This window comes from Balaenoptera musculus, chromosome 11 (genome assembly GCF_009873245.2).
Source record: "Balaenoptera musculus isolate JJ_BM4_2016_0621 chromosome 11, mBalMus1.pri.v3, whole genome shotgun sequence".
Taxonomy (NCBI): Eukaryota; Metazoa; Chordata; class Mammalia; order Artiodactyla; family Balaenopteridae; genus Balaenoptera; species Balaenoptera musculus.
The window spans coordinates 41,890,661-41,902,684 of record NC_045795.1 but is presented as its reverse complement, the minus strand read 5'-3'; the positions used below and the strand labels follow the sequence as shown (position 1 = coordinate 41,902,684).

At 35.7% G+C, this 12,024-nt stretch overlaps 1 protein-coding gene across 14 annotated transcripts in view; it reads right to left on the bottom strand.

The window, feature by feature from the left end:
• The window catches only part of LOC118904077 (muscular LMNA interacting protein), a 275,275-nt gene that overhangs the window by 47,463 nt on the left and 215,788 nt on the right, over nucleotides 1–12,024 (bottom strand). The window lies entirely within an intron of this gene.

Here is a 12,024-nt window from a genome sequence, read left to right as displayed (position 1 = left end):
GAGAAGGTTAAGAGTAGCAGGAAGGAGACAGAGACCAAGGTTCAGATATTTAGAACCCACTAGAATCTAAGATCCATGGGATCAAGGATATTGTCTGCTCTGTTTCCTGAGAAAGGACCCATATCTTTTTTGGCACAAACATAAATGACTGGATGCTAAGAAGAGACAGAAGGGAAGTGAATGTGGAGAGAAGTAGCGACACCATCCATCAGGGACACCATCTACAGCAAGGACTACAAGCCCGGGAATACTTTCCAGTCCTTTCTCCCCTACACTCCTGTGCTCTGTGGTCCTTCCACCAACATGGGCAGCTAAGGCTTAATACCATCTTCATATCTCAGGGTAGGATTTTGGTGGTGACTGTTAAAACTGAATTTCAAAGAGAAATTCAGTACATTTAATGTACAAGATACATTAAATGTAGCCTCCATATTGTTCATGTTAACAAAGCGTTATAATTTTAAAGAAAAATGATCTTGTGGTTTTTTAATATCCCAAGGTTTTGTTCCTTTGAATATACTATTGTTTTACCAAGAAATTTAAGTGAAAGTGTTGATGTTCAGCAACTAAATTGTGTTTCCTGTACACAGCCTGTCACCTAGTCTAAAATTACCTTTCAGAGAGATCTAGAAAGGCAAAAATTATCCCCAAAGTTCATTACAAGGATTATCCCATAGTCTTTTGTGATTATGAAACAAAGGAATCAAAGCATGGTGTCTTCTACACTTAAAGAATGCAGAAACAAGAAATCCAGACACAGCCAAGACTTCACTTTCACTATAGAAAGCATCTTTGTTTAAATTTTAGGTTGCCTACTTAGCCTTCCTATTCAGGATATTTGCAATGGAAGTAGTTGTCAGGTTTGCCAATGTAAAAGAAGGAAAAAAGTAATTTAAGTAGCAAAAACCAGGACCCTGATACAGGCTGTTATATATGTGTGTCTTTTATATGAACACACACACACACACACACACATATATAAATTTATATATCTATATATAAATTTAATTTTGAAAAGAAATCATTTCTCTCCCAGGGATTTTAGTTTAAGGAAAAGCAAAGCAAAGTATAGTTATTCAAAGGGAAATAATGACAATGAATCATATTGATGATTTCTTATTACTCCACAAATAGGAAGTAAATAGGACATGATTTTTTTAAAAAGGAAAAAATCAAAATAAAAGAAAATATTCCCTACCCCAAATTTCTCAATCAAAAATAAAAGAATCAAAGTAAACTCTATGGGTGTAGAACTAGTCTTATTTGTCATGATTTTGACCTAGACAATAGATTATAAGATTTTCCATCTCTCCAAAGTTATGACCTGATTAATACTTGCTCTTTTTTTTTTTTTTTTTGGATCATCTAAGGATGTGAAATATCAGAAGGGTTCCAGTAATATTTAAGGGCACGAACACAGAATTTCAGGGTAAGGAGGTACCTTCGAAAGTACTTCATACAACACACTCATTTTGCAGATGTGTAATTAAATCCAGGATCAGGAATGACTTAGTCCAACAGCATGCATTTCAAGAGTTAACATCAGACTGCCTGACTTTTTAAAATTTCTCTTTCAGTTAATTGTCCTGACACCTAACAATTGGGGAAATACAAGAAAGAGAAATGTCTAGAAAAGTGGTGAAGCCATAATTTTGCTGACATAGAGCCAAGGAAAATGTATGTCCCTTGTCAAACAGGGCTATCATTATGAGTAGAGGCTCCATGGAATGTGGAAATTCTCGTAAATGGAGGCTTACTTACCTCCTTTGTGTAAATCAAATAGGGAAAAGTTCTTAGTTCAAACACAGAAGAAGGCACCTAATCAATGTTGGTTGAAAGGAAATGCCCCTGGCAGGGGTAGCTTTGAGCATCATTAGTCATAGAATTCTTGGAGCTGGAAGGGAGGCAAGAGGTGGGCTAGCCCAGGGTCTCTCAACCCCAGCATTAGTGACATTTGGGGTAGGCTAAGTCTTTGCTGTGGGGGACTGTCCTGGATACTGTAGGATGTTTAGCAGCATCCTTGGCCTCTACCCACTGGGTGCCAGCAGCATGCCCAGCCCCAGTCATGACAGTAATGTCTGGGGCAAAGTCATGCCAGTTGAGAACCACTGGTCCCCTCATTTCACAAATGCACTGAGTAGAACTGGTTAACTACACAATCACAACTAGAACACACACTTCAGAGCTTTTTCTGAAAAACCAACCTGCCCTAGTTCCCCTTTGGTTCAATTATGTATCATAATGAATAAGGGCATCAGATCTTGCATGAATGTGGTTTCTGAAATGTGAAGTGAAACTAGCCTGACTTTATTATATGCTGCAAAGGGCCAGTCCATCTATCAAATGCAATTCATGAGGGCCTAATACTTCCCAAAAGCCATTAAGCCACAGATTGAGAAAAACACCTCTATTTTTCTGAGCCTACCCTATGGGATAAATATCATATATACTTGCTTTTACTTGAGCAGGTAAAATATGCTAAGCCTCTCAGCTCTACTGGACAAAGATAACTGACAATCTGGTTCCTGGTAAGTTGTTTCTTACCAAATGCATTTTCTGTTTTCAAGGAAAAGTAAGGTAAAAAATATTAAAGATCTAAAGGTTCATAAAACAAATTCGTATTCGGATGGCTGGGCTACAGTAGATTAAATTTCACTTAGGATGTCTAGATTTGGAGGTTAGAACATTATTTTTAAAAACTCTAAAAACCTACCAGCTCTCCCATCTCAAAGGAATCACTAGTTTTGAACTTACAAATTTACTACAGATTGTTCTTTTCACACAGCCTTTGAGATAAAGAAAAATACATTTTTAATCCTGGCTTTTTTTTCCCACATATTTATTTTAAATCACTTGCTTCACTAACTTGATTTCAGTTTTCACAGGTTGGACTTCTAAAGTTGTCTTTGGTTTCTTTAATGGAACTTAAAAAATAGTTTATTTACCAGTTTTAGCTCTCTGTTTCATTCTGTCCTATGCACCCACTTGATTGCCCTTCTCATTTGGATTTTTTGTTTTCTCTGCCAAAATGACAAACTCACAGTTATTTTATCTTAGATCACAGTGAGGAAGAGAAAGTTTCCAAATCTCTTCATATGACTCAGCTTCAAACTTCTATATCTTGCTGTGACCTTTACATTTGTCATCATGCAAAGCTGGCCTAATCTCACCCACACTTTAAAATATCTAACAATCTCTCCAATGGTTAGAGATTATAACATTTATTCTAGACACTTCAATCTTAGCATTTATATTCAAAGAATACATCCAGTTTTTTACTACATCCTCCTTTAAATATATTCTACCTAGATTCCATTTCTCATAGGTCAAAGAAAATGTTCATTAGAGAAAAGAAAACCACAAGCCCCTCACCCTGGTTGCATTTCCTTTGTACATTATTGATAACTAGCCCCCAAATTATGTTAAGGAACTTGTAGAATTGAATCTGTTTAGAGGGGGATGGAGGAGATCATTGTAGACAATGTCCTGGAAGAGGTGCCACATACAGTATAAAAGACAAAACTATACCAAAGCCATGTTGTTGTCACCATACAGTTCTATTCACAGGCTGACATTGACTCAAAGTTCAAGAAGTTTTGAGAAATAGACTCCTCTGAAGTAAAACATAAGAACACACCTTTTTTCTTGCCAACAAATAAAATGAACTTTCTAAGCTTTGAATAATATTTATTTTGGCTATTACTTAAAATTATTTTTACACAGCTACCTTCTCCTCTTAAAATTCTGTTGTCTAATACTTTTCAGGTGAAACCAATAGAGAATTTTAAACTCTGTTTTAACAAAACCTTATTTTAAGTACTATTTGTCTTGCCTTTCCCTGGCTTTTCTCACACAGATATAAAGAAAAAAAAACCTTACTTTAAAACCATAATATACAAAAAGTTTTAAATAAAAATAAAATAAAACAAATTTTTTTTTTAATTTTAAAAAATTGAAGAAAAGAAACTTAGCCTTCCAAATAGAAGTAATAAAAGTTTAGATATAATGACCACAGCTTTTTATTTCATAAACTTCAACCCTATTAGATGTAGATAAAAATGAAAATAAAGATTGAATTCAACCAAAACAAAAAACAAAAAAAAAGGAATATAATTTACATGAGAGGTTCTAAATATGGTAATCATCACCTCTCATAAATAAAGATATCTGGGGACATCACGAGTTAACAAAACATAAGACATATTTATATAAAGTTTTCAGATTATCATTGTTTCCCAATAGACTGGGGTACAGTCAGACACTACATATTCACCAATTTGTTAAACAACTAATGCTTCAAAGCTTAACTAATCATTAGAATTCAGTTGCTTAACTAATTATTAGAATTATTCCATCTATTATGATAGAAATGGCAAATAGGTCTTCTTTGTGTGTCTGTTTTAAAGCAAGTAAAAAGACTCCCTCTTTTGAGAGCACCAGAATCACAATTAACTGCTGAACCATCATCGACAGGAAAACACTGGAACTCATCAAAAAAGATACCCCACATCCAGAGAAAAAGGAGAAGCCACAATGAGATGGTAGGAGGGGCACAATCACAATAAAATCAAATCCCATAACTGCTGGTTGGGTGACTCACAAACTGGAGAACATTTATATCACAGAAGTCCACCCACTGGAGTGAAGGTTCTGAGCCCCACATCAGGCTTCCCAACCTGAGGGTCCAGCAATGGGAGAAGGAATTCCTAGAGAATCAGACTTTGAAGGCTAGTGGGATTTGATTGCAGGACTTCAACAGGACTGGGAGAAACAGAGATTCTACTCTTGGAGGGCACACACAAAGTAGTGTGTGCATCGGGACCCAGGGGAAGGAGCAGTGACCCCATAGGAGACTGAACCAGACCTACCTGCTAGTGTTGGAGAGTCTCCTGAAGAGGCTGTCTTTCACCATGAGGACAAGGACACTGACAGCAGAAGTTCTGGGAAGTAATCCTTGGCGGGAGCCCTCCCAGAATCCACCATTTGCCCCATCAAAGAGCCGGGTATGATCCAGTGTTGGGTCACCTCAGTCCAAACAACCAACAGGGAGTGAATCCAGCCCCACCCGTCAGCAGACAAGAAGATTAAACTTTTACTGAGCTCTGCCCACCAGAGCAACACCCAGCTCTACCCACCACCAGTCCCTCCTATCAGGAAACTTACAAAAGCCTCTTAGATAGCCTCATCCACCAGAGGGCACATAGCAAGAGCAAGATGAACTACAATCCTACAGCCTTTGGAACAAAAACCACATTCACAGAAAGATAGACAAGATGAAAAGGCAGAGGGCTATGTACCAGATGAAGGAACAAGATAAAACCCCAGAAAAACAACTAAATGAAGTGGAGATAGGAAAACTTCCAGAAAAAGAATTCAGAATAATGATAGTGAAGATAATCCAGGACCTCAGGAAAAAAATGGAGGCAAAGATTTAGAAGAGGCAAGAAATGTTTAACAAAGACCTAGAAGAATTAAAGAACAAACACCTAGAAGAATTAAAGAACAAACAAACAGAGATGAACAATACAATAACTGAAATGAAAAATACACTAGAAGGAATCAATAGCAGAATAACTGAGGCAGAAGAATGGATAAGTGAACTGGAAGACAGAATGGTGGAATTCACTGCCGCAGAACAGATTAAAGAAAAAAAAAAATGAAAAGAAATGAAGACAGCCTAAGAGACCTCTGGGACAACATTAAACACAACAACATTCGCATTATAAGAGTCCCAGAAGGAGGAGAGAGAGAGAAAGGACCCGAGAAAATATTTGAAGAGATTATAGTTAAAAACTTCCCTAACATGGGAAAGGAAATAGCCACCCAATCACCCAACCCCAGGGAGTGCAGACAGTCCCAGGCAGGATAAACTCAAGGAGAACCACGCCAAGACACATAGTAATCAAATTGACAAAAATTAAATGCAAAGAATAATTATTGAAAGCAACAAGGGAAAATGACAAATAACATACAAGGGAACTCCCATAAGGTTGACAACTGATTTTCGGTAGAAATTCTACAAGCCAGAAGGGAGTGGCATGATATATTTAAAGTGATGAAAGGGAAGAACCTGCAACCAAGATTACTCTACCCGGCAAGGATCTCATTCAGATTCGACAGAGAAATAAAAAGCTTTACAGAGAGGCAACAGCTAAGAGAATTCAGCACCACCAAACCAGCTCTACAACAAATGCTAAAGAACTTCTCTAAATGGGAAACACAACAGAAGAAAAGGACCTTAAAAAAAAAACACATTACAAATAAATATTGGTAATAGGAACATACATGCCGATAATTACCTTAAACGTGAACGGATTAAATGCTCCAACCAAAAGACACAGGCTCGCTGAATGGATACAAAAACAAGACCCATACATATGCTGTCTACAAGAGACCCACTTCAGACCTAGGGACACATATAGACTGAAAGTGAGGGGATGGAAAAAAATATTCCATGCAAATGGGAATCAAAAGAAAGCTGGAGTAGCAATTCTCATATCAGATACACTAGACGTTAAAATAAAGAATGTTAAAAGAGACAAAGAAGGACACTACATAATGATCAAGGGATCAATCCAAGAAGAAGATATAACAATTATAAATATATATGCACCCAACATAGGAGCACTTCAATACATAAGGCAACTGCTAACAGCTATAAAAGGGGAAATCAACAGTAACACAATAATAGTGGGGGATTTTAACACCTCACTTATATCAGTGGACAGATCATCCAGACAGGAAATTAATAAGGAACCACAGGCTTTAAATAACACAATAGACAAAATAGATTTCATTGATATTTATAGGGCATTCTGCCCAAAAACAACAGATTACACTCTCTTCTCAAGTGCACATGGAACATTCTCCAGGATAGAACACATCTTGGGTCACAAATCAAGGCTCAATAAAGTTAAGAAAATTGAAATCATATCAAGCATCTTTGCTCACCACCATGCTATGAGATTAGAAATCAATTAGAGGGAAAAAAACATAAAAAACACAAACACATGGAGGCTAAACAATACGTTACTAAATAACCAAGAGGTCACTGAAGATATCAATGAGGAAATCAAAAATTACCTAGAGACAAATTACAATGAAAACACGATAATCCAAACTGTATGGGATGCAGCAAAAGCAGTTCTAAAAGGGAAGTTTATAGCAATAACATCCTACCTCAAGAAACAAGAAAAATCTAAAATAAACAACCTAACCTTACACCTAAAGCAATTAGAGAAAGAAGAAAAAAAAAAAACCCCACAAAATTACTAGAAGGAAAGAAATCATAAAGATTAGAGCAGAAATAAATGAAAAAGAAACAAAGAAAGCAATAGGAAAGATCAGTAAAACTAAAAGCAGGTTCTTTGAGAAGATAAACAAAATTGATAAACCATTAGCTAGACTCATCAAGAAAAAGAGGGAGAGGACTCAAATCAATAAAATTAGAAATGAAAAAGGAGAAGTTACAACAGACACCACAGAAATACAAAGCATCCTATGAGACTACTACAAGCAATTCTATGACAATAAAAAGACAAGCTGGAAGATATTTTCAAATTCTTAGAAAGGTATAACCTTCCAAGACTGAATCAGGAAAAAATAGAAAATATAAACAGACCAATCACAAGTAATGAAATTGAAACTGTGATTAAAAATCTTCCAACAAAAAAAAGTCCAGGACCAGATGGCTTCACAGGTGAATTATATCAAACATTTAGAGAAGAGCTAACACCCATCCTTCTCAAACTCTTCCAAAAAATTGCAAAAGAAGGAAAACTCCCAAACTCATTCTGTGAGGCCACCATCACCCTGATACCAAAACCAGAAAAAGATACTACAAAAAAAGAAAATTACAGACTAATGTCACTGATGAATACAGACGCAAAAATCCTCAACAAAATGCTAGCAAACAGAATCCAACAACCCATTAAAAGGATCACACACCATCATCAAGTGGGATTTATCCCAGGGATGCAAGGATTCTTCAATATACGCAAGTCAATCAATGTGATACACCATATTAACAAATTGAAGAATAAAAACCATATGATCTTTTCAATAGATGCAGAAAAAGCTTTTGACAAAATTCAACACCCATTTATGATAAAAAACTCTCCAGAAAGTGGGCATAGAGGGAACCTACCTCAACATAATAAAGACCATATATGACAAACCCACAGCCAACATCATTCTCACTGGTGATAAACTGAAAGCATTTCCTCTAAGATCAGGAACAAGACAAGGATGTCCACTCTTGCCACTATTATTCAACATAGTTTTGGAAGTCCTAGCCACAGCAATCAGAGAAGAAAAAGAAATAAAAGGAATACAGATTGGAAAAGAAGAAGTAAAACTGTCACTTTTTGCAGATGACATGATACTATACATAGAGAATCCTAAAGATGCTACCAGAAAAATACTGGAGCTAATCAGTGAATTTGGTAAAGTTGCAGGATACAAAATTAATGCACAGAAATCTCTTGCATTCCTATACACTAATGATGAAAAATCTGAAAGAGAAATTATGGAAACACTCCCATTTACCATTGCAACAAAAAGAATAAAATACCTAGGAATAAACCTACCTAGGGAGACAAAAGACCTGTATGCAGACAAGTATAAGACACTGACGAAAGAAATTAAAGATGATACAAACAGCTGGACAGATATACCGTATTCTTGGAATGGAAGAATCAGCACTGTGAAAATGACTATACTACCCAAAACAATCTACAGATTCAATGCAATCCATATCAAATTACTAATGGTATTTTTCACAGAACTAGAACAAAAAATCTTAAAATTTGTATGGAAAACAAAAAAGTTCCTGAATAACCAAAGCAGTCTTGAGGGAAAAAAATGGAGCTGGAGGAATCACACTCCCTAACTTCAGACTATACTACAAAGCTACAGTAATCAAGACAGTATGGTACTGGCACAAAAACAGAAATATAGATCAATGGAACAGGATAGAAAGTCCAGAGATAAACCCACGCACCTATGGTCAACTAATCTATGACAAAGGAAGCAAGGATATACAATGGAGTAAAGACAGTCTCTTCAATAAGTGGTGCTGGGAAAACTGGACAGCTACATGTGAAAGAATGAAATTAGAACACTTCCTAACACCATACACAAAAATAAACTCAAAATGGAGAGACCTAAATATGAGCAGACACTATAAAACTCTTAGAGGAAAACATAGGAAGAACACTCTTTGACATAAATCACAGTAAGATCTTTTTTGATCCACCTCCTAGAGTAATGGAAATAAAAACAAAAACAAACAAATGGTACCTAATGAAACTTAAAAGCTTTTGCTAAGCAAAGGAAACTACAAACAAGATGAAAAGAAAGCCCTCACAATGGGAGAAAATATTTGCAAATGAATCAATAGACAAAGGATTAATCTCCAAAATATATAAACAGCACATGCAGCTCAATATTAAGAAAACAAACAACCCAATCCAAAAATGGGCAGAAGACCTAAATAGACATCTTTCCAAAGAAGACATACAGATGGCCAAGAAGCGCATGAAAAGCTGCTCAACATCACTAATTATTAGAGAAATGCAAATCAAAGCTACAGTGAGGTATCCCCTCACACCAGTCAGAATGGGCGTCATCAGAAAATCTACAAACAACATATGCTGGAAAGGATGTGGAGAAAAGGGAACCCTCTTGCACTGTTGGTGGGAATGTAAATTGATACAGCCACTATGGAGAACAGTATGGAGGTTACTTAAAAAACTAAAAATAGAACTACCTTACAACCTAGCAATCCCACTACTGGGCATATACACAGAGAAAACCATAATTCAAAAAGACACATGCACCCCAATGTTCATTGTAGCACTATTTACAATAGCCAGGTCATGGAAGCAACCTAAATGCCCATCGACAGATGAATGGATAAAGATGATGTGGTACATATATACAATGCAATATTAGTCAGCTATAAAAAGGAGAAAAATTGGGTCATTTGTAGAGAGGTGGATGGACCTAGAGACTGTCATACGGAGTGAAGTAAGTCAGAAAAAGAAAAACAAATATCGTATATTAATGCATATATGTGGATCCTAGAAAAATGGTACAGATGAACCGGTTTGTAAGGCAGAAATGGAGACACAGATATAGAGAACAAACGTATGGACACCAAGAGGGGAAAGTGTTGGGGGGGGGGTGATGAATTGGGAGATTGGAATTGGCATATATACACTAATATGTATAAAATGGACAACTAATTAGAACCTGCTGTATAAAAAATTAAAGAAAATTCTAAAATAAAAAAAATAAATAAATAAAGCAAGTAAAAATCTAAGGTTCTTAAACCTACATAAAGCAGTGGAAGAGGGACAGGAGAAGAAATCTCCCTTAGCAATGTGGAAACCTGCAACCCTTAGTTCCTGTCTTCCTTGGTACATACACAAGGTCAAGAGAAATCTTAAAGCAATAATAATAAAAATAATGATAAATAAATAAATAAATAAATAAATAAATAAATAAATAAATAAATAAATAAAAGAGATAAAAGCCTAAGTTTGATGAGGATCTCCTATATGATTATATCCTGGAAGAAAAAGTAAATATTGTCTCTATAGGACAATTTCTTTAACATTAAAAAGTTTATTGTGTTGATAAATTATCTATTACATATCATATATAACCTGCATATGATAAATTGTCTATTACTTATTACATATAGAGGAAGGGAAGAAGGAAGGCAGGCAGGAAGGAGGATGGAGGGAGGGACAGAGGGAGTAAGGGGAAAAGACGAAGAGAAAAACTCACAAGGATTTCATTACTTGAATAATCAAAAACAACCTGGTAACAGTTGGAGAAGCCAAATCTCTGGTCTTAACTCTTCCAAAAGAAATGTAACCCTGCAAGCAATTTCGGTTCTCTTCCCTCAAAACTATTCAGCAAACCACTTAATCATTTCTAGATCTAAAAAGGTTAAACATTTTAATCTGAAAAAAATTCTTAATAAAAGGTATAAAAGGTATAATAATAAATACCTTAATAAAAGGTATCTTAACAAAGATAATTTTATGACAAAAGAGATTGAGCCATCTTGATTGAGAAACAAATGTTGAAAAAGTAGCAACTTGTGGCAAAGCCAGAAGTCATTCATAATAAAAGGCAATATTATCTAGTTCACCTTTTAACAAAGGTGTTTACTCTATAATTGTAACACATGGGTGATAAGGAAGTGCAGGTGAAGGTCACAGTAAAAATATAATTTGATGTATATGTGTCCATGCCACTCTCTCACTTTGTCACAGCTACATATATACACTACCAAATGTAAAATAGATAGCTAGTGGGAAGCAGCCGCATAGCACAGGGAGATCAGCTCGGTGCTTTGTGACCACCTAGAGGGGTGGGATAGGGAGGGTGGGAGGGAGGGAGGGAGACACAAGAGGGAAGAGATATGGGAACATATGTATATGTATAACTGATTCAGTTTGTTATAAAGCAGAAACTAACACACCATTGTAAAGCAATTATACTCCAATAAAGATGTTTTATATATATATATAATTTGATGAATAATTAGATAGAAATCTGAAAGTCACCCGCATTGTCATCAAAGTTGAATGTCAGACAGATAGTTTGGTAGGGAAGTCAGATGTCTAAGAAAACTCAGAAGAAAAGAATGTAAATACTACAATAAAGGAAATTCCCTATAATTACCCTTTTACATTCTCTGTGGTGTGAAGGAAACTTGTTAAATGGTCATTTTCACACAAAAACATGCTCTTTTCCCTATTGAAGCAAATTAGGGGGAAAATAAAATGTAAGAGGCATACATGCTGGAAAGCACTATTTCTCGTTTTAAAAAAAGAAAAAAGGAAAACATTTCCAGGAAAATTAGATGAAACTACAATACAACCCCCTTTCAATTCTGTCCACAATATTTTTATACATTTCTCTAGGGCTTCAAGAAAGAAATGACATACCTAATATCATGGGTTGAATTACTAATTTATAAAGAATGAGAGAAAAATATTTTATACC